Source organism: Epinephelus fuscoguttatus, linkage group LG21 (assembly GCF_011397635.1).
Source record: "Epinephelus fuscoguttatus linkage group LG21, E.fuscoguttatus.final_Chr_v1".
NCBI classification, from domain to species: Eukaryota; Metazoa; Chordata; class Actinopteri; order Perciformes; family Serranidae; genus Epinephelus; species Epinephelus fuscoguttatus.
Genome location: NC_064772.1, coordinates 8,620,179 through 8,646,000, shown reverse-complemented (window position 1 = coordinate 8,646,000; position 25,822 = coordinate 8,620,179). Strand labels below are relative to the sequence as shown.

Genomic DNA, 25,822 nt, shown 5'->3' with positions numbered 1-25,822 from the left:
CACTATTTTTGAGGGTAAAGCTGGTTAACCCAGCTGTGCTTCACTCTACCACATTCCCCATAACACTGGGGAAGAAGTACTCAGATCTCGTACTTGAGTAAAAATAACAATACTACAGAGTAGAGAGGCTCTGTTATAGGTCCTTCATTCAAACTTTTCTTAAGAGAAATCCAGTATTACTAATCAAAAGTAGCTACAAGTTCTTATTATGCAGAGAGGAACATTTCAGTGACAATGCAGACATTAAGTTTCTGTCAGTCCTCAAACTGATGTCGGTTTTCATACTCTCCTTATTGTACTACTTAATTTAAGCATCTGGTAGTGATAGACTACAGACAGCATGCTATTGGAGCTTCACTCTAGGAGCAGCATTATTGGTCATTGTTGATGCCGAGCCTCAGTTGAGACTTAGGCCTCTAGTTTCGCAGACCGGGCGAGGCAGAGGCGCTGGGTATGGCCAGGCGGATTTTGCAAGTTTGGCACACCATGCGCACTGGCGCAGCTACTCCTCTTTCCCACCTCCATCCCTCCTACCTGCGCAAGTCGGAAAGAGGGAAGAGAGAAGGCGTTGAGTGGGTTTTACACAGCCAATTCACATCACACCAATCAAATGAGCCCCTCTCCTCGCCCTTAAATGCGCCGCGTGAAGGCGTAATGAGAGTTTACTCAATTCACCATGGCAGAAGAGAGCAGCAGTGTCAGACGGCCAAACTTCTCCCAGGAGGAAACTGATGTTTTGGTCCAGAAGATCCAAGCTCGTACTGTCCGAATATACGGAACTGCGAGCAGACCTCCACGGATTTCCATTACGCGTGCCAAACGGTGCCAATCCCCTTTGATCTGACATCAGATGTGACGGGACAGTCGATATAGAGATACATTTATGTGCTGATTGCAGATAGTTGCATTGAATAGTGGTTTTGTGGGTATTTATTGCATTGTTAATGTGCCTGACATTCTGGAAACTTGCCTGTGAGGTTTTGGTGATGTGTGCGCACTGTCAGCCAAACTTCCACTACACCGGCTGTGCTCCCCCTGCGCTGACAGTAGACCTGGTTTCAGCTGGCGAGCTTTTAGCGCACCTTCGGCGAAGCCTTTTGGCACGAAACTGTCACTGCGCCAAGCTGGATCTGTCGACACCTCCCCCTGCTGCGCCGCCACACCCATCTCAGCGCACCTCGGTCTGCCAAACTACCAAACTGAATGCGCCTCGGGTTGCGCTGCTCGAAACTAGCTCTGCGCGGAGTTCACCACCCTGCACCACTCTGCGCCACTCTGCACCACCCTGCGCCACACTGGGAAACTAGAGGCCTTAATGTCACCCACCATCATTCGTAATTACTTTATCCAACAGTTAATTTTTGAAACCTCACAAATGCCACAATGCATTTTGATGCAGTTAAGTATGTCCAGTTGGTAACGTGTCATTTTCAGAAATTCTTGCCAATCTAGAGTAGATCCAGACTTTTTTCACATACACAAAATACCCATGCTTTACAGCGGGAATGGACATTTTTGAGCAATTTTCCTTCGTATGAATAGTATGTAAGGATGTGATCTTGAACAGGCTCTGTGTCTGTGTACAGACTCGCAAGGGCTGCTAGAATGGATGCAACCTTATTTATCATGCATTACGGCCTTAAGTATCCCATCAGTTTTAGTCTTTTCGCATTTGTGCTAAAATAAATTGATTAAAATCATGAATCTTCCTCAAGCTTAAAAGAAAAACTAATTTCTATTCAACCCTTACATGACATAACTCTTTTTGAGTTTTTCACAGGGACAAAATGCAAAGAATGATCTGAAACCTGCAAGGGACTAAAAAAATAAGGTGCCTGTTTCAATTTGACACTGAATAAAACTGCAACCTTTTCAGATGCCAAACACCCAGCATCACATTTCAAATATCTCACACCCTCCAAAGAGAAAAAAAGAGGCTGGAATAAGATGCCAGGACAAGTTAAGCTCTTAAAGGACAAATTCAAAGCTGTGAACGTGTCTGAAGCTCTGTGCCTCAGCAAACTCAAAGGCAATGTTTACCTTCATTCCTTCTGACTGCTCGCACAAGGTATCAGGCAGCTGTTAGATAAAACCAAGTAAATATTGATAAGTGTAGGTGATATAAGGTGACATATTCCCCTAAACATTAAGTTGCACCGGCTGTAGTGGCTGAGTCCAATAAATCTACATAATCTGGGGTACTTCCAAGAGACAGCATGCAAATAAAAGCACGGATAGTAAACAGCTGCTTACAAATATGGGCTATTAATTTGAACTCATTGATTCTGCTTCTGCTGGGCAAAAAAGAAAAGTTGCTTTTGCAACTACATAGTAATTCATTACATAGTAAATCAACAGGTTGATTTAGCATACAAAGACTGGACAAAATATATTGCAACTGAACACATTTGGTCTCCACCTGGGGTAAAAAGTAGTGTCGATGGCATGCAGTCTGTTTTTTTGGGAACATCCAATACAATATCACATCCTTTTACACTGGGGCAAAGCATTCACCACCATGTTGAAGAGTTGTTGTGTGGCTTTCTGGACATAATTTTCCAACCTGGACCCTATTTTCCCTTGTTTTTGTGTCTAAGTGACTGATGGGATTGACATTTTTTTGCAAATTGGCCCAGTATTGAGCAAGAGTGCTGCAGAAGGCAGTGGCAAAACAGGCTGTAATGTAAAAGGGCATGTTTGCACTGTCAATGTACGTCCACTAAAAGTACTTGTTTTTGCCAATGACAGGATCAGATTGTTATTCCAATTGTTTGACAACATTATGGAATGGATCCCAACAGAGATAGATATCTTTGTTTAAGAGTACGATCCTTTTTGTTTAACCAGAAACAAAAATGGTCTTGGTTCATCTTTTCACTGTTCCACCAATGACCAGCTCTGACTTGGTTAAAATGTACACATAATTCAGCTGTTAGCAATGAAAACATGCTGCCTCTTTAAACACTAAAATCACTGTTTTTATTTAAATTGAGTGGGTTTAGCGATGGCAATTTCAGAGCTGTTAAACAGAAAAAAATTGAATGCTTTATCCAAACAGTGTTGTTTAACCACTGGTATAAAAGTTGCCTTCAAGGACATGTAGTTCTTGAGGTGGCAAATCCCTGCATGGTAGCAGATCGTCAAAACACAGGCTAGATTTCAAGTTCAAGTTCAATGGCGTTGAGTAAAGTCAGCACTGCTATACTGTCTCAAAACGTGCATAAAAATTCACTTAAACATGCTAGTGTTGTACGTCACAGTGTTAATGGCTGGAGGGTATTGATATTATGGTAAGTTTAATATATCAGTATATCAGTAGTAACTGTAATAGCATCTCTTGTGTGAATTTAAAAATCACACGTTCCAGGCATTTACGGGATGGGGAAAAGGAATGTTTTCCCCCCTGCTGACTCCGCCCTTGACCCACACCCTAATTATAACTAGATGTTGACTGCAAATAAGGTAAAGTGTGTATTTCTTTATTTTCTATTCATCCATCCATTCCTTATCCATCCTAATCTGTTTATTGTTTAAGAATACATGGCCAAAAGTATATGGAAACTTTAACATTGCACCTATGTGCGACTGTCGTGTATCTAATTCCAGCCTTTTGGTTTCAGGTTTTCATCTAGATTTTGGAACTTTGCTGTAGGGAAAGGAGTTGGACAAGGCTGAGTTTGGGGCTGTATGCTGACCAGTCCCAGTTCTTCCACGCCAAACTGACGAAACCAGCTCTTTATGGAGCTGGCTTTGTGCACAAAGGCATTGTGATGTTCAAACAAGGCAAGAACAAACATATATTCTTGCCAAAAATTTGTTACCACACTAACTGGAAAAACAGCCTGAAGCAAACCCTGTCCACATACTTTTGTCAATATAATTCATCTTATCCTATTTGTGCTGAAGGTTGTGAGATTGTTAGAGTTCATTTCCAAATGACTTTAAATAGGTAAAGTCTCAACAAAATCAAACAAATTAACCTTCAAAAATTTGTCGCAGGGCTGTTACTACTTTCTACAGGCTTTCAAGATATTTTGACCACACAATACAAGTTCTTTATCTTGTTTCAACATCTTGAGCAAATTAAACTAACCAATGCATTTTAATAACTCAGATAACCAATTACTTTGCAGCTCTGGACCTTTGCTCTTTCTCACGTTAGTCTACATTTTGGCTCAAAACAAAGGGCACAATGTTTTTTTGTGAAATGCCTCAGCAGCTTTTAAATTAATGTGAGCAAAAATCTATGAGAGGTGCCAAATGGGAGTCCAAGAAATAGGATCGACAACAAACATAACAGGTTTCATGGGTGAAATCCAGCTTCTTCTTTGTGTGTTCTTAATCTCAAAGTGTATAAACACCCAGTCAAATCCATCACGTTTCACTTAAAAACACAGAGTGCAATCAGATTTGTTTTGACTGGCTGTGTCTTGCTGCCAAATTCTCTAACCTGGCAGGTTGACAGGTTACCAAAACTCTGTCCAATAAACAAGCAACTTATGAATTCATGTGACTGTTGTTTGGAGGATATAAATCCGCTGGTGTGAGCTTTAACAAAGCAAAACTGCAGGAATGTAAACCTCTCTCCAATAGTTTGATCCAGGGAATATAAACTGGAGATGTGTGCTGCGTGCACTTTTAGTGATGGATGTTTGTGTCTGAGAAACTACACTGACGCATTCGTCCTCCTGCATCCTTGTTGTTGTAGTTGCAACATTTGGAACTGTTTTTACATGTTACTACATTGATTAATCATGAGTCACCAACACTGATCCCTGTTCAGTTATTACAACTGACAAACACTGTAAAAGCCATGCACACACTGATTTTAATAAATTGATCACACTGGATTAAAGATACAGAAACGGGAGCGGAAACTTGACTGACAAACCTCCAAAACCCCTTCGTTCACTTTTAAATTTAACTTATCATTGTCAGATCGAGAATTACCGCCTCACAGTACAAAGTTACAGCTTACATCCCTGTCTGTCCAGACTCATATGTACCTTCCTCTTCTGTTCCTGAGATATGACTTGGAATAATGGCCAGAAAAGTGTTTTTGGAGAACATTATGATGCTTTGACCTTTTGGATATAAAATAATTTCTATTTTTTATCCTATCAGACATTTGTATGAAATTACATCATAATTAACATATAAATTCATGAATTATGGTCAAAAACTTGGCATCACCTCAATAACCTCTCGGTTCATTTTCAATTTCCAGCAGGCGTTATCAACAGGCATAGCCAAAATCTGTGTCAATACAATTAGAAAATTAGAAAAACAGACAATCGGACCAATGAAACATATCACAAGACTGGGACAGATAAGGTAACATAAACTTGACGTTTGACGTATGACCAACAAATTCTAATCAGTTCATCGTTGAGTCCAAGTGGACGTTAGTGCCAAATTTCAAGAAATTCCCTGATGCTGTTCTTGAGATATCTCGTTCATGAGAATGAGATGGATGCAAGGTCACAGCAACCTTGACCTATGAACCTTGACCACCAAAATCTAATCAGTATATCCTTGAGTCCAAGTCAACCTTTGTGCCAAATTTGAAAAAATTCTCTCAAGTTGTTCTTGAGATATTGGGTTCATGAGAATGATCAGACAAGGTCACAGTGACCTTGACCTTTGACCTTCGACCACCAAAACCTAATCAGTTCATCACTGAGTTTAGTTTAGTTTAGGCTTTTTAAAAGTTGGACACTGGGGTCATATTTGAAGAAATTCCCTTGAAGTGTTCTGGAGATATCATGTCCACAAGAATGGGACATACATAGGGACGTATGGACGTATAGACGTACCGTCAGAAATACGGATGGACACCAAAAACATAATGTCTCCGGCAAAAGCTATTGCCAGTGTGGAGGCATAAAAAATGACCATCACAAGCAAGGCAAGACGACAGTACCTACCAGGTAAAGTGGGGAACACCCCGAGCCCTAAAGCTTCACGCTTACTGTGAGTCAAACAAAAATGTCTTTGGGAATATGCAGCACTGAAGCATTACATCAACTGACATGACAAAGGAGTAATTTACTGAGTTAGTATTCTTATGCTGTTAAATTGGAAAACTCATGAGACACAGATTAAAGAAAACAGTGATCTAAAATTGATGCGTCATACACAGTAAATTCCTGTAAAACTTTCAATCACAAGCACTGGTCAATCTACAAAAACTCTTAATCCTACATCTCCCATCATGCAACTGACCAGAATCTTTCGTAAGACTCCTCTATGTCTGGTAAACGTCCACACCCTTCAAACTCAATGCCCTCTGGCTTTCATTAAAAAGTTTCTGAACCGCAGCCAAGATACATACACAAGAGAGTAGAGCCGCACGTGATGAGTACATTAATCTTGGTGTATAAAACTGGTGGATCTTACCTTTACAGCGGGTCCAGAAAGGGACTAGTAGTTTTTTTGGCTCCAAGGCCTTGATCGCAATCTTCAAATTCCTTGTTTTGTCCAAACAACACAAACATCAAACCCCAAAGGTATTAAATTAGCCAATGGTTGCCATCTATACGGCTGTGGGCACACATAAAATGTCCATAAATAACTGCATGTCATCATCAGTGTGAGAGGCGCACACAAAACAGCAGGAAATGGTTTTACAGACAAGAAGGAAACAGCTCACAAGCAGTGAAGGTTACAGAACAAGAAATCAAACTGACGTAAACTCTCATTCGAACACAGTAATCCTGCAGGCAATTAAGTTAGCCGAGAATTACGCGAGCGTTGACACATCCTAAATGTTGGATGAAGTCCAGCAGCAGCAAATCAGGCTTTTAAAGAATAAAACTAAAAAGCAGGGGGATTACAAGGTTTTCCAAACTCATGGGGAAAGAAGGAGAGCTATAGTCAAATGTAATGAGAAAAGAAGAATGAAAACTTTAAATTAGGACTACTGGAAATCCTCCTCAAGTTTTTTTTTTTTTCCTCACAAAACTGAAACAACAACAAGCACTCTCTTCATGCAGGACATGGGTGGCCTGTGGCTCAGCTGGAGCGCTTATCAATTCTAATTCTGCATCTGAAAACACACTGGAGACAGAGAGGAAACAAGCCACTTACATTTCATTATCGCCTCGCTCTTCTCACTGCAGGAGGTGGCTGATAGGGAATATGCTTTTGATAAATAAAACTTTAAATATTTTTCTAAAAAAAAAAAAAAGATGACAGTGGAGGGAGAAAGCTGCACTCAGTGTCCAAATACCACAAAAAAAATGCAGGAGTAAGGTACATCAAAAAGTTTACAGGTTTTTAACCAATCACCATAACACTGGGTGACAATGGCATTAGACCCCTGCTGCGGGCTGTCTGATGAAAGGACAGGAATTCAGATAACAACACAAAGCACACCTGGTAGTAAAACAACAAAAGGAACACACTGATACAGATGTAGCACTATAAATGTCTGTTGAGCGTCGTAAAGACATGTGAAGCTACAGTAGGAGTAAGGGAAGAAATCAGAGGGAATAAAACTCAATAAAATGCCTGTAAACATCATTAAAAGCAGCGTTTCACAAAATACACACTCCAAAAATGAATTCATGTTTCGATATATCAATGCTACAATCACGCATTTCGTGCTGCATGACTGACTGAGCACAATGCACATGCAGAAGTGTGCAGACAAAGCCAAAGAGGGATGCAGCTCCCACCTACAGGACCAAACAAAGCAAATATCCTCACATCGGAAATAACTTTGTTGCGTTTCCTCAACGCTCCGTCAGACAGACTCCATACAATAAATCATCATTTTAAAGAGAAATGTGGAGCTCACCTTTCTTTAGTTCCTGTGTAGGACAACAGCAGCAGTGATCTCTTGACTGTCTGTCTGTGGGTGTCTGCTCTCCTCCGCTCCTCCGTGGGTTTAATCGGGGCAGCAGCAGCGGCGGCGGCGGCGGCTGTTGCGAAATTGTTGATGCGCGCTTCGCCTTGTTTAGTGGGCGGCGTGGCTGCTCGCTGTTTTCTTCCTATGTTTCAAACCAGCGAAAACACTGAAAAGCCCTCCCACTCCCGCTTCACTGGCTCAGCCTCTCTGCGAGAGCGGATACGCCCTCTCACTGTAGGAGAAATAAAATGTAGACACACACATTACAGGCTTCAGGTGACACGCTGAGAATAAAACCGTGTCACCACGAGCTGGGGGTGTGATGTGACGCGAGTGTGGCCGGCGGTGAGCAGAGCCGAGCCGGCTGCTTGGAGTCCTGCTGCACCGTTGCGCTTCGCTTGCTTTTGGTGGCTCTGACTGCACTGCAAAAAATGTCTATCCTGACATGGCTTTGTAGTCTCTGACACAGTTTTTAAAGTGGCGACAGAGGCGCGCGCAGAGGGGCACAGCCCGGCCCTGAAAGAGCCAGGCACAGATGCCCTAATTTACCCCCTTCAGATCACCCAGTTTTCCCTGTAGTTGCCGCCAGTGCCTCTCTGATACTCAAGTGCCTTCCTGTCGCACAGTGTCCCTCTTTTCAGCCCAGATGCTCCTCTGGTCAATTCTTTGGTGTCTCTAAAATGGCCCTGTGGTTGGTGCAGGTGTCCTGTAGTTTGCTACACAGTGCTCCTATGTTCACCAGACTGCTTCTATTGTTAAAATGTCCCTGTGGTTGGTTAAAATGCCCCTCTGGTCACCCAGTAAGTGCTGTCATGGCCCCCAGTGCCCCTACCCAGCAAACATTAGGCCTTTTTACACAGAGGCTGCACTAAAGGGTCGCTACAAAGTCCCTTCTTTGCAGTTTTACACAGAACCAAGTAAAACAGCATGTCGGCATTGTGGAATCAAAAGAGGCGTAATAGGCGTGACATGTAACACAACAGCGTCGGCCTCATGGGCAGTGCTTTTATAAACAATAACAATGGCAAAACATGGCATTAACAATAATTTACCTTCCCTGTGATATGGTGACTGATTTTATCCTCTGTTAGTAGGGTAAAGAGCTCCCTGACCTCATTGATTTCCCAATTCACGGACATTTTCAGCCGCTCCTCTTCTTTCTGAGTTTGCTGCTAACTGCTATACTACATTTCTATGAAGGCTCTCCTTGCTCATTACATTTGTTTAGAAGTCAGTGGATTTATTTTTTCTTTTCTAACATGTATCAACTGTGATCATGCAGTTCTGCGTGTGGTTTGTTTGTCCAAGTGGCGTTCCCGTTTCTCTACCTCGTTCGTGTGCTGCTCGGATTGGGCAGCTCATCGGTAGAGACAGGCAGAGGAGAACAGATGGAAATAAAGATTCCCCACCAGATCACCCATGGCCATACCTCAAGTCCATGTCTGAAGTTTCAAATGTTTGCTCTGTTTACCACGCACAAACTTCATCACGGCCTATAAGAATTGGCCATCCAACCTGACACAGCATGTTGAGGTCTGTAAACTTTTGCTTCATTCCAGTTGAATATTTTAAACAACATTGTCTCTGCTTATAGTCGTTGCAGTTTTGTGCTATGTTAAGTCAAATGACTGTTAATGGATATGCATGTGAAGTTGTCGTACTCTGTTGGAAAAATATTTGCACAGCGTTTTCACTTTAGCTGTGGATTCACATAGGGCCTGATATTGTGTGTGTGTGTGTGTGTGTGTGTGCAACAATGAGTTAAGAGGTTTTTTTTAAAGTACTTTAAATAAAAGTTTTTTGAAGGGAATTACTCCAGTTCTTTAAATCAAGTAATAATTTGACTTCATAACTTTCACTTGTATTGGAGTAATATTTGACCAAAAGTATCTTTACTTTAACTCAAATAATAGAGATCTGTACTTTGTCCACCACTGTCAGAACATTACATCTGTGCCACCCATGATCCTGTCCTGCTGGCTGTCCCATTTATACAGACATTATTTTGGCGCCGTCACTACTGCAGATGCTGACTTACAAGCGAGACAACTCTGTTCGTCATTCCACGATAGTACCTTTTTTATACATAACAGTGAGGCCCCATCACAGCATGAAATTCCCGCTTGGAAAGGAAGTGTAGAATGGGCTACTGACACATGAAATGATTGTTGTTTAAATGTCCAATCACAATGAGTAAGTATAGTTGTGGCTAGAGTAGCTATGTGACTCACCCACCATGACTACATGTGAATCAGCAATCAACCCCTTGGTCCGAAAGCAGAGGTTCTGAAGAAAATGCAAAGTTAGAATTCAGCTAACTATGAAGTATTAGCTTAAAAGAAAAGTGGTTAAGGTTAGAAACACATCTTCATAAAAAAAGAATTGTTAAGTGGATTATTGCTACGTTTGGCCTTGCATTTGCTAACTTCATTGGTTTATCTTGTAATAGCAATAGGCGAGGTGTGTAAGGGTGTGTTGTGTATGCTACAGACAGAATGTGTCCACAGCTATACATGTCTTAATCAAAACATCCTGTTATGGTCCAAAAATATTTCCAAAGTGAAAGCTGTGTTGACGTCTGCCATAGCCACCAGCTGAACATCCTTCCTGGGCAGTCTAGCAAGCATCTAACATCGAAATACAACATTAACACCAACAACTAATAAATGTTGACTAACACAGGACACAAACCCCAGTCTCCTAGGTGATTGTCCTGGACTTGACCCATTCATTAACTACAACACTGTCTCTAAATGGACTTTGTCTTTCTTTATACTACATCACCTGACTTTCAAACATTAAGACCTAAAACAATGTGCTCTTACAAAAGCTACAGTCTTAAAAGACAAATACACATAAACATGTTTTTTTTATACTCATATATTCTTATACTCATCTTTGGACATGAAGTGGACGTCATAATGTGGCTGTCCAATCAAAGCCATTTCACAACCAATAAAATAATAAGGCTGTAAAATGTCATTGTGTAAAAGAGGGAAAAACAAAGATGCATTTGCATTTTTCAAAGCAATAATATGGTCAGTATTTCCTGGTTTATAGAAGAGGGTCTGAATGGAACATTATTGGAGAAAGAAACAATATCACCATCTGGCCATCCACCTCATGACCATGTTGCACTTTTTGGCATCGAACTGGGACCATTTTTTGCCAAGGACTATCAGACCAATGTTTGGGTACGATGACCCAAGCACTAGTCATCCCTTTGGATCAGCTACATGCCCTTCAGGCCACTCAGTGGGTCTCCTTGTTGCTAAAATGCCACTCTGGCCACCCAGTAAGTGCTTCTCCTATCATACAGTTGACCCTGTGGTCAGCCCATGTTCCCCCATGGTAACTCAAGTGCCTTTCTTGTTGCCTAAATGCCCCTCTGGTTGGTTCAAATGTTCCTCTGCTCAGCCTAAATGCCCTCTTGTATACCATAGGTGACCCAGTTGCTCTTCTGCTTGTCCATATTTCTCTCTGGTCAAACTACATGCCCCTCAGGTTAGCTCTGCTGTTACCCTTGCACAGATTTCTTTACTGTATCATAAAAATGCCTCCTGTCCTTATAGGGGGGCAAAGGGCAAAATCTATTATGAGCACCCCATAAATGGGACCCTCACCACAACCAGTACCCCTTTTACTGTAACTCCACATCCACCTTTAAGAGGCTACACCAAGCCAATGTCAAGAGAGAGTACTGCTTTTATTTCCTCCTCATTTTTATGACGTATGTCTACATTAGGAGAATTGTGTCATTGTGATATGTAAAGATTAGCAGTTAATGCTAGCAAGGCCATTAAATACACTTAAATGATTAATGCATTAACAGAATTAGAAAGCATTTGTGTGTTACCACATTGCAGCTGGAGCTTCAATGAAACATGGAGATGGTTATGAACAAACTCACTGATGTTCATATATAGAAAGTGAATTGTTTCAGTAACAGCTCATTTATCATTTAAGTGCCTAAAGGATATTAAACTAGAAATTTTTGTATTACTTTTTTGTTGAATCAAAACAAAACCTTTGCTTAATATATTATGTCACTTGCAGAGATTTAAAACCTTCTCTCTTAAAGAAAAGTGAAATTTTCTGCTTGTAGAATGAAGTGAATGCATCTTATTTCTAGTTGACTTCTGCAAGTTTGATTCCAATGACAATGTCTTAACACATGGCAGTTTTTAAGGGACATTTCTCCCCAAATCAAAAATACATATTTTTCCTTAAATATTGATTGTTTTGGTGTGGGTTGCAGAGTGTTGGGGATATCAGCCATATGGATGTCTGCATCTCTTCAGCTCCAGCAGTTTCAAGTAGGAACTATTTTCTTTCTACTGAACCACACTCGCCAAACGTATCACCACGTATGGAGGGAAGCATGCATCTACCCAGAGATGAGAGGCTTGTACTTCTGACAGAGAAAGATATAAACATCATTAGCAATCCCCCTAAACTGAACTGTAATGTTAATTAGTTCAGTGGTGTGAGGTGAGCTAGTAGTAGATGCACACTTCCTTCTGCATGATGATGCGTTTGGATAGTAGAGTGGAAAGAATGTAGTTCCTAAACAAAGCTGCTCACAACAAGGTCTGTCAACATCAGTGGTCGCTGCTGGTCTTTCAAACAGGGGAAGCTTACTTTAAGTTTACATCATAAAATTTGGCACTCTGTCAGAAGACTCCACTCGCAAATATCCAGATGGGACTGAGCTCGGAATGTGAAAGGCTGTCAGTCACAAAGGGGTTCAGCCTTTTAGACAATTCCTCCAGTCATCATCCATACACCGAGCATCCTCTCCCGCCTGCTGCTCCATTAGGTCCCAGGGAGCTGAACCTCCCTGGAAGTGACGATTTTGTCGCATTTATCCAATGACGGTCTCGCTTTGTTGCATGAAAAAAAAACTGCTCAGCGCTGTCTCATAGGAATGCTTGGAGGCTCCGCGTCCACAGTGCTGACACGAGAATGCATGACAGGGAGGTCGCGTTTGAAAACTGGTGATAAACAGCTGACGTTTGAACATCATAGTCATGATGTTAATCGCATCCTAGCGCACGTTTAATGCAATGTACATTCTTATTTTAATGTAAATTCAATAGTGCATATTTGACCATTTCTTCTACGAAATTTTAGGGAAGTTCAGCCTCCCTTGTTGTCTCAGAGCAATCGCCCATGGTCAACATATTCTCATACCATCTTATCAAATACTGCCGCTTTGTTAGTGTACCTTCATGTCAAATATGATGCACTTGGTACTTGGTGCATTGTGTCTTTTCAACATAAATTGCAGTTTTCACAGGAAATGTACAGTTTCTGCTTGTTAAATGTATAACATTTTCTTCCAAATAACTTACAGATGAAACACTTTGGGCAACAAAAGCATGTGATTCAGTTCACAGAAAAACATCGTGGTTAGGCTTAAAATAAGTACAGTTGTTCTTGCTGTATTATAACGTCACGTGACACATGTCACAAGCACACTTCAGTGCTATTAAAATAACTTGAGTGACTTTTGGTTTCACACATGAAACTAACATGAGACCCCAAAGTTTCAAGTTTGTTTGACACATCCAACTCTCCTCTCGCCCACCCTGTGCAGACTTTCTCACTCTTTATATTGCAATAGTTGCCAGTGGCGTCTGAAACAGCCGCTGTCCAGTGAGTATTATACCGCCAAAAAAGGATGCCTCTGTATGTTGGTGTTTGACGCCATGGTCTGCTGACAAAGAGGCAGTATTTGATGAGTTGGGAGTAAGAATGGCCTGCATCTGTGGATTATCTTGAGTAACCAGATCATGATTTCTGCAAAGAGACATTGCTGTTGAGTTTTTCAAATGTATTTCTTTGTGCTTTGAGCACCACAAGCCGAGTGACATCAAGTTCCATTATATTGGAAAGAAGGCAGGCATCTCTATAGCCAATATCTCCAACACTCAGCAACTCACACCAAAACAATCTAGATTGATGAACAGCACCAGGTAAGAGGAAAAATATGTTTTTTTGATTTGGGGGTAAACCATCTTTTTAAGATGTTGCTTTTTTCACAATGCACACAAGAAACAAGTTGATTTTATTTTATTTTATTTCTATTTTCCTAGAGCAAGTGCCCCATGTACAAAAGCAGTGTCCTTCCTGTAGCGGCTGCAGGTTCAATTCCAGACTGCAGCCCCTTGCTGCATGTCAAAAAAAAAGTCCAGAAATACCTTTAAAAAAAAGCAGAAACTCATACTTCCTCAAAAGAAAATCAGATGAAATGATATCCCAGTGCCATGTAGCATCACCTTGGTACATCAAATTTTATCTTGACTGACCATTTAGGGTTGATATTTCTTGCAGTGTGTAGCTGCTCAGACAGCTCTCTAAAGAATTGTGAAAGAGACTCCTCTGTGAAAAGTCAAGTGAGGACAGATTTGCCTTATTTGGACTGATTATCGCTCAACCGTTGAGAGGAAAGGCTTCATACTTCTTAGTCCTGAGGTGTATAAACACTTTAATGCATGAAGTGCTCATGAAATAAAAGGATGCTATTTAATATAATAGACTAGAAGAGTAGTATATTGCTGTATACCTCAAAGGAGATGAAAAACACCATAAATTATGATAAAGTCAGGATGAATTCTCTACTGAGCACCACAGACTCACTCTCACTGTTCCTCTGAGGGTATTTCAGGAATAAGATCTTGTGTCGTCGAAGGAGCTCTGATTTGCCCTAAAAGTTATTTCACCACCATCTCAATGAACACTATAATTAAATGTGGTGACCAGAGTATAATTAAAAGTAGTGGCAATTACATTTTGCAGGAAACCGGAGAGTGATGTACGCGGAGATGGCTCACAGTTTTCAGGTTAAATTATTAAAAGGAACCTGAGGATGTATTTAACAAGATGCTGTATTTATACATACATATACAGTACAGGCCAAAAGTTTGGACACACCTTCTCATTCAATGCGTTTTCTTTATTTTCATGACTATTTACATTGTAGATTCTCACTGAAGGCATCAAAACTATGAATGAACACATGTGGAGTTATGTACTTAACAAAAAAAGGTGAAATAACTGAAAACATGTTTTATATTCTAGTTTCTTCAAAATAGCCACCCTTTGCTCTGATTACTGCTTTGCACACTCTTGGCATTCTCTCCATGAGCTTCAAGAGGTAGTCACCTGAAATGGTTTTCCAACAGTCTTGAAGGAGTTCCCAGAGGTGTTTAGCACTTGTTGGCCCCTTTGCCTTCACTCTGCGGTCCAGCTCACCCCAAACCATCTCGATTGGGTTCAGGTCCGGTGACTGTGGAGGCCAGGTCATCTGCCGCAGCACTCCATCACTCTCCTTCTTGGTCAAATAGCCCTTACACAGCCTGGAGGTGTGTTTGGGGTCATTGTCCTGTTGAAAAATAAATGATCGTCCAACTAAACGCAAACCGGATGGGATGGCATGTCGCTGCAGGATGCTGTGGTAGCCATGCTGGTTCAGTGTGCCTTCAATTTTGAATAAATCCCCAACAGTGTCACCAGCAAAACACCCCCACACCATCACACCTCCTCCTCCATGCTTCACAGTGGGAACCAGGCATGTGGAATCCATCCGTTCACCTTTTCTGCGTCTCACAAAGACACGGCGGTTGGAACCAAAGATCTCAAATTTGGACTCATCAGACCAAAGCACAGATTTCCACTGGTCTAATGTCCATTCCTTGTGTTTCTTGGCCCAAACAAATCTCTTCTGCTTGTTGCCTCTCCTTAGCAGTGGTTTCCTAGCAGCTATTTGACCATGAAGGCCTGATTCGCAGTCTCCTCTTAACAGTTGTTCTAGAGATGGGTCTGCTGCTAGAACTCTGTGTGGCATTCATCTGGTCTCTGATCTGAGCTGCTGTTAACTTGCGATTTCTGAGGCTGGTGACTCGGATGAACTTATCCTCAGAAGCAGAGGTGACTCTTGGTCTTCCTTTCCTGGGTCGGTCCTCATGTGTGCCAGTTTCGTTGGAGCGCTTGATGGTTTTTGCGACTCCACTTGGGGACACATTTAAAGTTTTTGCAATTTTCCGGACTGACTGACCTTCATTTCTTAAAGTAATGATGGCCACTCGTTTTTCTTTAGTTAGCTGATTGGTTCTTGCCATAATATGAATTTTAACAGTTGTCCAATAGGGCTGTCGGCTGTGTATTAACCTGACTTCTGCACAACACAACTGATGGTCCCAACCCCATTGATAAAGCAAGAAATTCCACTAATTAACCCTGATAAGGCACACCTGTGAAGTGGAAACCATTTCAGGTGACTACCTCTTGAAGCTCATGGAGAGAATGCCAAGAGTGTGCAAAGCAGTAATCAGAGCAAAGGGTGGCTATGTTGAAGAAACTAGAATATAAAACATGTTTTCAGTTATTTCCCCTTTTTTTGTTAAGTACATAACTCCACATGTGTTCATTCATAGTTTTGATGCCTTCAGTGAGAATCTACAATGTAAATAGTCATGAAAATAAAGAAAACGCATTGAATGAGAAGGTGTGTCCAAACTTTTGGCCTGTACTGTATGTATATATATATATATATATATTTATATATATATATCCGTAACAGTATATAAAATTATTTGGTGAGTGTCTGTGTTTGAATGTCTTCAAAGCCACCTGGGCTACAGGCCTGAGCCTCAGTCCCTCTGGAGTTCACTGACAGTATCGCTGCAGTGTAAGCAGACTTTGATATATTTGCTTTAATTATGGAGGATAATGAATTTAAATTTGTGATGCATCAAGGCTCTGAAATGGCAACTCACCCCTGGAGCCTGTAAAATGCCTGATACTGCTTCGGGGCTCTTGCAGAGTTTGGGGAAATCTTGTACAAGACTGAGTTAATGGAAATAGATAGGCCTCTGAAATGCTAATGTTGACTTTTGGTGCCGAAATCTGGCTGCAGCCCATGGGACAAGCCGCGCTGCAGAGGCCCGCCGGTTCAAACACAGACACTTTTCCAGGGAGATTAAAGCTAACCTTTAGCTTACCCTCAGATAAATGCTGTACATTTTGTTCACTGACAAATTGCTCTGCAGAAACCAACAAATTGTGCTTTCCGAGATCAATCACACAAAAAACATTCACTTCGTTCTGTCGCAGAGCAGCGGAGCTTCACTCTGCCTCAATTTCTCACGCTTTGTTTCACAAAGACATACACCAAGCATGCTCTCCGTCCACCCACGTGCAGCCAAGTCGTTGGCAATTAATTAAAGGAACCACATGCACCGCTCAGCCGGCTTGTCAGGGCTGCCAGTCATCAGCACGGCGTGACAATGATCTGACCATCACCGGCTTAATTGGCATTCCGAGGACATTTCTAGTCTCCTCCTCACTGTAGGCTAAGTAAACACACAGGCAGGCAGGATGCAACCTTCAGTCCTCATTCCTCTTGATCAATAACCCTGCAACACCACATCTGACAGCTACAGGAGCATTTTTTTAACCTCTGTGTTGTGTTGACTGAGCACATTGACTCACAACATTACAGATTCACAACAGAGGAGCTGCTGACAGCAATTAGAAACGTCTTGTGAGGGACAGTTTAAAAGCTAAGGACAAGTCTTACAAAGGAATTTTAGATTTAACCCATATTGGGTCACACACCTTGTTTTCTACCTCCGCATGCAGTGTAAAGCTATGTTTCCTGATGTATTTGTGAGATCAAGTTGCAATTTGAACAAAAACAGCTTCAGGTATCCTCTGTTGTAGCTTTTAGGGTGCTTTCTATTCCACTTATTATTCTCCTTCAACTTTAACCTTATTGACCCCAAGTAGCCCAGTCGCCAGAATAAGATGCTGGCATTGTACATTTTTGCCAAACATGGAAATGTTACTCATTTCAAACCTATGACGCAGTTCAGATTGCATGTATATGAGCTGAGTTTCTCATCAGGAGGAGGGGGTGGTGTGACACCTAGTTGAGATGCCTGCCAAGCAGTAGTTTTACTAGAGGTCAGGACATTCCTGCTGTTTCTAGTGAGAAAAGTGAATATTTTTAACATGAGTTTTGGACATTTTTAGTTGTGTTTGTAGCAACAAACAAGGTATTTTTTAACAAAAATTTCCAGCCAAATTTGCTGCAACAAAACTGGCATTTCATGGCATTTCCAGTGGTGTTTGTTGAAACAATAGTGGGTATTCTTTAACAAGAGTCTGGGATATTTCCAGCTGTTTTTGTAGCAACAAATGTGGGTATTTTTTAAATGAGAGTTCAGGCCATTTCCAGCTAGGTTTGTTCCAACAAAAGTGGGTATTTTTTAACAAGAGTTTGCAATATTTCCAGCTGATTTTGTAGCGACAAATGTGGGTATATTTTAGGAAGGGTTTGGGACATTGCCAGTCCTATTTGTGGCAACAAAGTTAATTATTTCAAAGGAGAGTTTGGGAAATGTTCAGACATGTTTGTAGTGACAAAAGTGAGTATTTTTTAATGAGAGTTCAGGACATTTCCAGCCGTGTTTGTAACAACAAAAGCAGGTATATTTCAATAAAATTTCAGGACATTTTCAACCATGTTTGTAGAGACAACAGCAGGTGTTTTTATAGGAGAGTTTAGTTCATTTCTAGCTGTGATTGCAGTGACAAGAGTGGATATTTCATGCAAAACACAATGTTTTCCTAACCCTAACCAACCCCTTGGCCCTACCCCTACATTTGCGCGTTCCCACAAGGGGTAGGGGTGTCCTAATTCCTGCTGACTTGCCAGCAAGGGGTAGACATCACCCTGGCTACCACCGAGCAAGAGACGGAGAAAAAAGTTCATACATAGCTAACGTTACGGTCGTCAGGTTGTTTGTTATCTAGCTAGCTTGCTCGCACTATCTGGCATCTGTCACCTGTCCTGTTCTGCAAAATTTTTCACATTACGATAACACACCAGCTAGTATAACTATGCTGCCTCGTAATGTTAGCTGGTTAGCTAGCTAGCTAGCCAGCAGAAGTCCCCTGTCGTCTGTCGTTCATCAAACAAAGCATGATGAATACAGCAAACGCAATAGGTAGGATGAACTCAACTGGAGACTCCATTGTAGATGCAGGTTGGAAATGTGGCTCTCAGCTTCCTGTTTAAAATAGTTACGTATGTGTGAACATAACCAACGTAGTGACATAGTGAGTGATGTCCCAATTCCTAGGGAAAGATTTCAACCCCTTCCCCTTGTTGCTTCATTTCGAGGGCCAAGGGGTAGTGGGCAATGGCTAGGGGTAGGGCCAAGGGCCAAGGGGTAGTGGGCCATGGCTAGGGGTAGGGCCAAGGGCTAAGGGGTAGTAGACAAGGGTGGGGGGGTATTGGGATTGGGCCCAAGTGTTTTTTGTGCTTAAACCTAACCACAGTGTTGTCACAACATAAAATTGAAAATTGAAACAGAAAGAAATGCAAAGTTTTAACTTTAGTGCACAAATGTAACATATCCATGGTTTGCAGAAACCAACAATGCCAACATGTATTCTGATGATTGCAGCCAGGTAAAAATCACACAGAGATGTCCTTTTCCCTCTGTCCTCCAGCCCAAGTCCTGGATATTAATCAAAGTCCACCATCATGGAGGATGTTCCATTCCCTTAAATGTGTCTCAGTGGAGATGAGGAGCTCGGAGCAAGAAAACCACAGGTGTATCCTATGCAAACATTTTAAAGACCTACTCGGACCTAGTGTGGTGGAAACAGCAGCACCAACAGATGCTCTAAATTTAATTCAGAAAATAAAATGAGTGTATGTGTTTGTAATCTGAATCACTGAATCCTGAAACACTGGTTGCAACCGTGTCTAAGCAAAGAGCTTACCTCTTAAGTTTTACAGCTACACAGTCATGGATATTTTAAAAGTCTTATATATCAGCCTCAAAAGCCCAAAAAGTACAGGACAACTGTACCTTTGAGCTTCTTCATCACAGTAAGTTTGTTTCTGTGATAAACTCATTTTCATGTCACATTCAGACACCCTGCAGTCACATCTATGTAGGGTGATCAAGCCTGTTTATTTTGGATTTACACTAATGGACTTTTACTCAGCATCCTGACATCAAAGATAGACCTTCACTCAACTGATAAGCTCTCGACAACCCCCACCTCACCAGATGTGGCTGGAGAGTTTACGACACGTCACAAACTCTGGAAACGAAACAAAGAGATAGACTCAGCCACATGGTCTGAACGGTGTTTCAGAAGTAACTTCATTATTTAACATGTTGGTGTTGGTGTTATCCAGGAAGAAGATACAAGTTGAGATGCCACTCCGACACCTGTGTGTACTGTATGCTAATGTGATAACACCCACCTTTCCCTGTGGTTGTCTTTTAAGAGGACAGACAGAAATGCGGATTCCAGGAACCAACATGTTGATTGTAATTTTATGCTTCACCTTTCTTTCTATTTCAGTGCATATACATACACATGTACATATGTATATGATGTTATAACATGATCACCATGTATAACATTTAAATCTGAAATAGTAGTGTCTATTGACCACTTATTTATAAGCTGGTAATATCCTGTTGCAGACAATGTGTGTTTGGTACCATTCAATAGCACACAGCACCTCATTGGTAAATATGGAAGCATTAGAAATGTTCCAAGCTTCATCAACCATCTAGGAAGCAATTAAAGTGAATTAAAATATTAAACTAGCAAAGGTACGGGAGGGGAGGAGTGAAATGTCCCGCCAGTGACAGTGAACTGCTCCTACTGGACATCAGCCCAGAGGCAGACAGCTGGCAAGGCCAATCACAGCACAGAGGCCGGAGCCTGCCTGCCAGTCTCAACCCCTTGGAACAACTCTAAGATGAGAAGAGACTTTTTGTCTTGTTAAGTAAAAAGAAGTAAAAGAAGTTAAAGAAAAAGAAAAACTTGAAGAAGAACTTTTGAGAAGCCGGCGGGCCATGCTGGGCCCCATCCAGCATGGCCCCGCTGGGCAATTTGATTGCATCCTGAGCAGAACTGAACATGCTAAAACCCAACAGAAAGAACTTTATGCCACAAAGTCTGCCTAACTCCTGTGTCCTGGACCAACAAGGTCAGGACTGAAGAAAGGCAGACTCCTGCATGCCCACACTGGGTGTGTGAAGATGACCAACATGGAGAGCCAAGCTCACCTGAGCCAAAGTTGCCATGTGGGCTCAAGAACGCCCAAAAGTGCCCAAGGGCTCCAAGAAGTTCGACCGAGGGGAAGATAAGGACCAGCTGAGCAGGCTGCCCTGTGGGACAGCACCAGGAGCGGTTCACACCAAGGCGCAGCGCTGCTTTTTCCTCTTCCCCCTCCAGAGCATCTTCTTTCTGGTCTGCTACAACTCAGGTGAAACAACATAATTTTCCTGTGCTGGGGTTTGATGCGAAGTTTAATAAGTATGGTAGGGAGCATTAGATAAAACTAGGATTTCCCCTAAGTTTTCAGATGTTTCCTTTTTTGCTTCCCATGCCACTCAGCTGTTAAATGGTGCTTTTCACAGTTCATGTCAAAGTTTCCTCTGATAATTATCTTACCATTGCTCACTGCTTCATCTGGTTCACTCTGGTCATTCATTCATTCATTCATTCATTCATTCATTCATTAGCATCGCTGTGTTCATTTCATTCCACTCATAGTTGCATTTGCTCATTGTCTTGTCTGTTGTTAGTTGTATTGCGTCTTGGTCTTCTGTGTCAGTAGTTTAGAATAAATGTTTGTCTATAAAGTCGTTGTCTTGGTTTTCTGTAGGATTACATTCAGTCACTTTACGGGTGCAAAGATTCTGGCTATTTGAGCTCTATTTGAATTGACAATTGATAATTAATAATTTCCCCAAAGTGCATTAAATATTCTTGTCTGATCAACAAGAGGTGTGGTTTTATTAGTCTGACTATGACATTATATCGCTGGACGAATAATTAAAGTGATTATGTTTAATAATTCTTATTAATGTCACTTTTTCCTGAGCTAATCAAACCCTACAGTATTCATGGTGAAAAACGTAGGCACCTGAATAAACTGTTCATAATCTAACAAATCTTACATATGTAATGGTGGAGAATGCAAACCCTTAATGAATCATACATCAGTACAAAATGGTGGAGAATGTCAGTGATCATTTATTTAATAAATGCTGCCACAGAATAAATTATAAATTATGTAACAATCAATATTTCCTACATCTATAATCAGTGTAACTGGAGCAGCAATCATCAGGTTTCACGTGTTTTTTCTTTTAAGTTGTAATATTTCTGGGACAGTTGAAATGTTGTGCTGTAACTTCAAATGGGAAGTTATTCAGTTTTATGAGAAACATCATGAATGTTATTTTTTTCATACATTCATAGTCTTACTGAATCATCTCAAACATGTGGGTTTTCGCATCACAACATGTCTCAGCCAGGCTTATATTGTTATTTTTAGGACAGGTCAGGTTATTTAATTGGCAGGTGAGTGGTTCTGTGCATGTTGTATAGGACTCCTATATGAAAGAGAACGTTTTACACAATGTGACATTTCTTTGTGTGTTTTCCACCCACCTCGGATATTGTATCTGTGTATGAATATGAATGAATAGAGGAGAATGTCATTCATTGCCTCAGTGCTGACAACAAATGTACCTTTAGTGTAGGAAGAAAAAACAAGCCGAGCTCCTATTTTTACTCTCATGTGTTTGTTGTGTATCAGCCAGCTCTGTATCTGTGCTGTAAAATATTTTATCTTGTGCGTTGTTGTACTTCTTTTCCGTTATCGTTACTGTGTCTGTCTCATGTTAGCTTTATTATCTATACACTCTCCTCTCCAGTTTTGTTCATGTTTACATCAATTTATCTGTGTAAGATGAAACACTATGATAAAAAATGTATCAGTGTGTCACTTGATAGCTAATATGCCAAGTAGATTTTCACATCTTTTTTCAAACATATTCATATATGCCTCAGTATTTTGGTGCATAACGCCAACAATAAACATGGAAAAAGAAGAGAAAAAGAAAAAACAAGTAGGTGCTATAAAAGTCAACAATCATCACCAATATAAAATAGATATTTCAAATTCTGAAATAAGTAAAACATGTTTTGAGAATGAAAATGCAATATTAACATTTTATGTTTGACAGTTGTATATACATATAGTTTAGGCTCAATTGCCACCACAGCCCAAACATGACAAGTATCCTGAGGCCTTGAAGCTGTGAAACATGGCACCATCCACTTTTATTTAACCTCCTCTGGAGTATAAACTGCTTAACAAATGAATAATGATTTGTAGACAGTTATTAGACAGGAATCACTGGTACAAATACCTTTGAATAAACATACTGTCCATTTAGTGACTGTCAGTTAGCAAAACCAACAACTCCTGAAAACTCCTGTAAAATCCTGAAAACATACCTGAATACCATAAAATAAACGTCCCAGTACAGCTACAGTTGTTTACCAACCAGTCCTGCCAGTATTCACTTCTTTACCAAGCATCTAAAATTGCATATTTCTTAAAGATGCTCTGATTAATGTCAGTGTGCCACTTTCTGACCAGGACTTTATAGCACATTATAGCTGAGAATAGCTGCTGACACCAAAGAGAGTCCAATTTTGAGGATAATTCCAATTTAATACAATTTGTGTTTTATTTTTGCACCAAGCAAATAAATTGCTGAGATCTGGGAAAACGTCAGCATAGCTTAAAGTCCAAAGGGGCAACAAACTCAAGCACTCAGATGATCCAGACAGGTTTTTAACAACCCTCAGATTTTCCACACCAATTGGGAAGAGAAAATGAGAAACATTAAAATTATTACCCACACTAGAGGTTGGACCTAGCAGCTTAGTGGGACAGTGTCATTTCTTGGCCTGCAAGTTGACTAGCAGAGACTCCAGGAAGTCACTGCACCTGGACAAGAACTAGTCCAGAACATAAACCCCTTTAAAGCTATGGTTTTTTAGGTTGCTTTTAGATTACACAAGGTATGAATTGTTAATTAGTGAGCTTTAGAGGATGCAGTTACCATGCAGATTTGTTACCACTGGACAGAGCCTGGCTAGTTGTTTCTTCCCTATTCCAGTCGTTGTGCTAAGCTAAGCTAAGTGCCTGATTTTAAATATGAGAGTGGTATTTATCTTCCAATTAATCTTGGCAGGAAACTGAATTTGACCCTGTGTTACGTTGAATTCCTAAGAAAACTTTGTTTTGCTCACATACCTCCAGTGAAACGAAAAATCCAAAAACTGCAATCATTCTTCATGAACTGAAGTAAATGGGTGTTTAACATCAGCATAAATTGAGCATAGCGTTAGCTCAGGCAGGACATGATGTCAAGCTCAGCTCACATCCAAGCCGCATCAGCTGATCTCAAACAGCCCAGTGAACTGATGGAGTGGCTGATTGATGGAAGGGAGTCAGCTGATAGATCAGACGATTCCTTTCTAAGCAAACAATTGCCAAATCTCATTCAGGATGCCCTGTTTAAACTGCTTTGGCTTGTCTACTGTTGCTGCTTCCTCTGCAAGCCGCTTTGCAACCCGCCTCCACCTCAGCTCCTCCTTTTCATGCTGTGTCTGACTTATCAGTGTCATTTCTGATTGCTTTTGATGCTGGCTGCGTTTGGATCCCGGGGGTCTTTGCTGCTGCTCTCCCTGCCTTAGGCTTTCCATGTAGGCACATGGAAGGGCAGGGAGGTTTGCTCTCTGCCTTAGATTTTTCTTATTTGTATGTGGACAGGCAGTGAGGTGTACTCTCTCTGCCTCAGACTTTCCTTGTTTGCACATAGTAGGGCAGACAAGAAAAGTCTGAGGCAGAGACAGGTGTGCTCTCTCTACTTTAGGCTTTCCACATCGGCCTAGGAAAAGCAAAGAGGCCCCAGAACAGAGCCATACTGCCAGATATAATACTGCAAATAAAAATAAAGTTTTCTTTGACTAAAGTGGTCCTGACTGAACTATTTCAAAACATCTGATCACAAACTCTCACACAATTTATGTAGCATAATCCAAGTCGTATTTATCAAGTCATATGTTCAGTACTTCCCAAACAGACAGCCCTTTGTAATGGGGAACTGAACTAAAATTGAAAAAACTGAAATTTATCTCTGCCCTCTCTTTAAAGTCAGACGCCATTGACAAAAACATCATTGGATCATTTAGATCATTTCCGCAAAATATTTTGCCTCGCTAAACTCAGGAGCTGTCTACCACTGCCTCGATCAGTTAGCTTGTTGTGTTACTGTGTGACTTGCTGGATGCAAACTAACCCTTTAAAACACAAAGGTTACACAAAAGTACAAAAAAAAAAGTTATTGATCGAGGCAGTGGTAGACCAGCAGCTCCTGAGCATAGATAAGTTTAACACTCCATTCAGCTCCCCGCCAGAAAGGTCTGTGTGTTTGGGAAGTACTGAGCATGCGACTGGATAAATGAGACTTGGATAATACTGCATGAGTTGTGTGAGAGTTTGTAAACAGACGTTTTCATATAGTGTTGCTGTTGTTAAATGCGGACCCCTATCCATTTAATTCATTGAGAATTTTCTCAGTTCTGGATTCTTTGTTCACCATGGAGGCATATAAGAAAAACAAAATTCAGTGTAACAAGAGGTGAGTACTAAATATACAAATAGATATTTGGGCGGTGAGGTTTCCCTTTACGATCCAAGATGTAATAAAATGGAGTTTTCCTTTATTGTTAAGCAGTTTAAATGTTTTTTAAATTAAAATAATTAACGTTTTTTATCCCCTAACACCAAACATATTTCATCTGTTATCAATATATTCGTTTCTACCCACCTGCCATCTGAGCATCTGTATGAATAAATACTAAAAGCTTGTGTCACATTCACCTTCTTCTTCTTCTGTGTTTCTTTACACACATTTTATGTGACCAGACACAGACAGACAGCGTGTCAGTGTGCATCCCGTCAATCACTGAGTGAAGGCCTTCTCCAGCCGTCAACCTGGACCGGTGACGGATGCACAAGAGCAATGGCTGCACTTGCCTTTTTCTCCCACGATGCAC

At 41.0% G+C, this 25,822-nt stretch overlaps 1 protein-coding gene across 1 annotated transcript in view; it reads right to left on the bottom strand.

Annotated features, from left to right (window-relative positions):
• Positions 1-8,173, bottom strand: part of rnf152 (ring finger protein 152) — an 82,835-nt gene extending 74,662 nt beyond the window's left edge. The window contains exon 1 of the mRNA XM_049565413.1: positions 7,802-8,173. The gene's annotated coding sequence lies outside the window, so the exon portion shown is untranslated. The remainder of the gene's footprint in view (positions 1-7,801) is intronic.
• Between the last annotated feature and the right edge of the window lie 17,649 nt (positions 8,174-25,822).